Consider the following 5056-nt stretch of genomic DNA (forward strand, 5'->3'; position numbering starts at 1 on the left):
GTGTGTGGTTGGTAGGTGAAAGATACGGATACGGATACGGATAATTTATTCATGTATAGGCCATTGCCCCTCATGAAGGGGTACATACACATGATCATGTAAGAAAAGCAACAAGAAATGAGCAGTCATATCATCAAGAACAAACTTCAATATTCTAAGACATCAGAGTTGATCGCAGTCTGAATGCTTTAAACAAATAAACTGACAAATTTTGAATGGTCTGTTCATGCTGAGAAGCCATGAGTAATGCTAATCTGTGCTGACTGGGAAATTTACAGAAATTGGATGATATATACCTTGTTCTTAAGTCATGCAGGACAGGACAAGTTAGGACGAAATGTACTTCATTTTCTTCCTCCTTGTTGCAAAGTTTGCACCTTAGATCAGTTGCATTATGTATTCTATATCAGAAATAATGTACTGCAATATCAGAAATACCAAGCCTAAATCTTGCCATTGAATACTTTAAGTGTTGATCAATGTTTAAAAATAAATACGTTTTGACATCCGGTACGGTGCAGAATGTTCTGTAAACATTAAATCTCTCGCTATTACTAACATGAAAATCCCATTCCTGCCATCTACATGCAACTACCCTTTCTTTAAATACTCTAAGAAATTCATCAATACTCTCTACGCCTTGGTTTAATCAAATGTAACCAAATCCAAACATATACAATTTACAGAGGATGTTCGAAACCCAGGTTTTTTTTGTTTGTTTGTTTGGGTTTTTTGGTTTTTTGTTTTTTTGTTTTGTTTTTTGTTGTTGTTTTTTTGTCACGTGCATCCAGATCGAGCAAGGTTCCATATGATTTGTGTGGTAATCTAGACGCATTCATTCTCGTTAACTTAAGCCAATAACTAATACATCTTATACATTAATTTACATAAACAGCGTACCTGTTTGTTTCTCCAAATACAAAATCGTTAAGTGTTCGCATTTCTACTTCTAAAAATCTCTTGAGCACAAACAAATGTACTTTTTCACAAAGAAATGCTGCATTATCTAAGAACCATATCTCAGCACCATATTGTAACATGGGTTGAACTTGTGAATCAAATAACTTTAAAAGCGTATTCAGGGAATTATTTTTTAGCTTGTATAATTTCTGTAGAATGCACAACAATGCGTTTCTAGCTCTACTGACTAAGTCACACATGCTGCCACAAAATTCAGTCTTGTAGTAAAATAAATTCACTACAGGCAAAGATACTCCATTGTAAATCCATCTTTCTCTGGCAGCTAAGTACCCCCCCCTTTCTGAAAACAATGATATTACTTTTATCCATGTTCACTTTTAAATGTAGTGCAGAGGCTGCACGAGACAAACTATTCAGCTGTGTTTGTAAGCCGATAACGGTTTCAGACAATAAGGCAACATCATCAGCCAATAACAATAAAAACAGCTCTAAATAGTCATGTGTGAATGTTGCACCATGCTTTCCCTCTCTAATAATTTCTAATGCTAACTCGTTAATGAACAAAGAAAACAACACAGGACTACAGGCATCTCCTTGCTTCACGCCTCGGGTACAGTTAATGTAATCAGTCAATTTAGCCCTACATCTAATTCTTGCTTTGACACTGACATACATGCTATAAATACATTTATAAAGTTTACCTCTGACACCATTCTTCCAGAGTATAGGCCACAGTAATTTTCTATCTACAGAATCAAAAGCCGTTTCGAAATCGATGAATGTAACATAAAATTTACGATTCAGGCAGAACTGTTTCTGTATCAGTGCTAACAGCGTAAACATATGGTCAACAGTAGAGTAGCCCTTTTTAAACCCTGCTTGGTGTTCTCCTGTCAAATCAAATTCTTTTACCCATTCTTGAAGTCTGTTGTTGATAATTGTACTAAATATTTTGCTACTAACGTCGCACAGTGATATTCCTCTATAATTATTTACCTGATTGACATCACCCTTTTCTGAATAAAGGAAGAACAATACAGTCACACCAACTATCTGGGTAAGCACCCTTGTCAAATAATGCAATGAAAAATTTTACAAAAAATTTCAAACACTTTGTCCCCTGCAAATTTTATCATTTCCCCAATTATATCATCTGGACCGGCGGCTTTACCATTCCTTATCCCTCTTACAACAAGCAATACTTCTTCTTTTGATATCGGACGGTTCATGGGACTATACACATCTAGATCATCCTCTTTGTTATTTATAGCATTACTATCTTCGGCTGTACTTTCTACTTCTGCCTCTAATTCAAGCAGGCCTTTAAAGTGATTAAACCAGTCATCAACTGTTAGTCTATTATAAACTTGCTTTCTTCTAAAATATACCCCACGCACAGTTTTCCAAAACTCTCTTTGATTATTTACTGAAGAGGTACGTTTTTCTAACATTAAATCATTTTACTGTCGTTCCTTTCTTAGTAACAAATTCTTGTATTCTCTCCTTGCAACACAATAAGCATCGCTGTCATCTATATTCCGTGTATTTCTAAATACTGAAAGTAATTTTTTTTGCCTCAGCCTTACTTGATTTACATTCTTTATCATACCAGTCATTTTCTTCACGTTTAGTCAAATAAATTTTCTTTTTTTATACAATCAGCATGTCTTCTAAGACAATCATTAAGCATGTTCAAAGCACCATTGCAATCAAAATCAATTAAACAAATAGCACGGTCAAGTAATGACAATGTTTCTTCTGAGTGTAATGCATTTATATAATCATATTCAAAATCACAATTCCATACATATTTCTCTATGAATTGGTCCTCTGCCATAGGAACAGACAAAAGTGAATTATTTCTTTTCTGCTCAGAACTCAAGTACAGCTCAACAGGTGAATGATCTGTCCCAAGTCTGTCTGATACAATCAGTTTACATGATGAGAAAACAACTACAAACAATTCCTTAGAAAGCAAAAAGTAATCATTAACACTGTTACCCGTTTCTGATATAAACGTATAATTACCCTCTGTGTCCCCATTGCATATGCCATTGAGAATGCACAAATCAAGTGTAATACACATGTTTAACAAACATTTTCCATAGTTATCAAGTGTATTATCTGCTGATTTCCTTCGAAGAAAAAACGAACTTTTACCAAACCGTTTACTGTACACATCATTGTCATCAAATATATCTTGAGATATATTGGAGGTTCTGCTGTTTAAGTCCCCAGACAAAATTACATGCACATCGTTTAATTCAACCATGCATTCAAAAAGACATTCCTCAAGCGCCCAAATACCATTGTCAGTATCGAAGTGTGTGTAATACGGCGATCCCTCAGGTGGAACATAAGTACACACATACATAACATCCGGTGATAGACCAAAAAGACTTTTATCAATCAGCAATAGAAGAACATTTGGAGAATTTGTCCTTATTTCATGGACAAAAGCCATCAATTCATTTCTAATAATGCATATCAATCCACCTGAACGTCTCCCCTGTTTTGTAAATTTAACAGCTGGTTTGCATAAAACAGTATACCCTGAAAATGAAAACATTTTGCGTCTTCTACGAAGGTTTCAACAAGACATATAAAATCAAATTTACAAAGAAAAGTAAAAATTTCTTTGTTGTTTATTTTAGACAGTAAGCCATTGACATTCCAATGCAGGAATGAAAAACAACTCTCAGATTTATCACCACTACCACAACCATAATCATGTATATTGTTACTCACAGTCATACCATTGTGTACTCTTTCACCTCCAAGTGCTTGATTCACTGCATTTACATTCGGTACACAGAGGTCAACATGCATGCTGTCATTAACATTCACATTTTGAAATGACCCCCTTATACTGCCATTTTCACCACACAAAAGACCATGAATAGGCTCTTGGAAAATATCTGTAACATGACTTTTTTCATGAATAACGTTGCTGTCTGTGGGACAGGATACGTCTAATTCATCGTGTTCTATACAAACATCACATGCATGAGCAACAAAACCATCAGCATCAACAACTTTATTTTCTGCAGTGAACGCACTTGAACTTTCAAAAACGGAACTGATTGTTTCAACCTTGTTTACATCTGCCCCCCACCCCTCCCCCGGAAAAGCGGTTTTGCTGACATCATCCAGTTCACTGTTCACCGTGCACACATCACTGACCTTGTTTCGTTCTGCACGGTTGTCTCGCGCACACCTTCGCGATGTTGCCGGTGTCAAACTGGGCTGGCCACCCCCCTATTGAGCCTCCCGAAGTTTCTGTCCCTCATCAAGGTAAACCTTTTCCCCTCGATGATAAGGTGGTCATAAACCATAGTGGCTCGCTTACCCTCGCTTTTTGCCTTCTTCAAATGTGGCGACAGTTTCTTTCTTATTTCTCTCACACGGAAAGAAAAGTCCTCGCCAATGAACACATCACTGCCCTTCAATTTGCGTTTGGCCTTTAGAATAGTTTCCTTGTCTTTGTAGAAGGTGCAGCGTAGGATGACAGGTGAGTTGGGCTTTGAATTCAGACGATGCACACGATCAAACTGGAAGTCCTCCGTCAGCTCCAACTTATCCACAATTGTATCGTTGACGATGTTTTCACATTCTGCCTGCGTCTCGTTCTGTTTACGTGGAAGTCCATAAAAAAAATTAAGTTGTTCCGTTTGGATCGTCCTTCCAGATCGTCAGTTTTCCGTTCTGTGTCCAGCATCCGTTTCTTCAGCTCCTCGTTCTCACGACGTAGGTCGGCCACTTCCTCCCTCAGGGACTGCACCTCGCCCTGAAGGGCAGATAAACCATCCCGGATGTTTTTGATGTCCTCCTGCATGCTGCCGATCTGTTGACCCAGTGCCTTCAGCATGGGCACCACATCATCCAGAGTGTGTCCATCGACAGGCTGGGGAGCTGCAGCAGCTGTATCAGCGCTGGTCAACACGCCTCCAGTCTTCTCTGTGCTGGCTCTGCGGGTCCCACTTGACAAACAGGTTTGACGCATACTGTCCTTGCGTGGTCCGGGTTTCTGTTCTACATCTCCGCATCGCAACAACAAACTCCCCCAGAATAAATACACGAAGAGACAGCCTGCCATGACACCGTCCACCTTGGTCATGAGTTTCCATGTCGACTG

Source organism: Babylonia areolata, chromosome 18 (assembly GCF_041734735.1).
Source record: "Babylonia areolata isolate BAREFJ2019XMU chromosome 18, ASM4173473v1, whole genome shotgun sequence".
Classification (NCBI taxonomy): domain Eukaryota; kingdom Metazoa; phylum Mollusca; class Gastropoda; order Neogastropoda; family Buccinidae; genus Babylonia; species Babylonia areolata.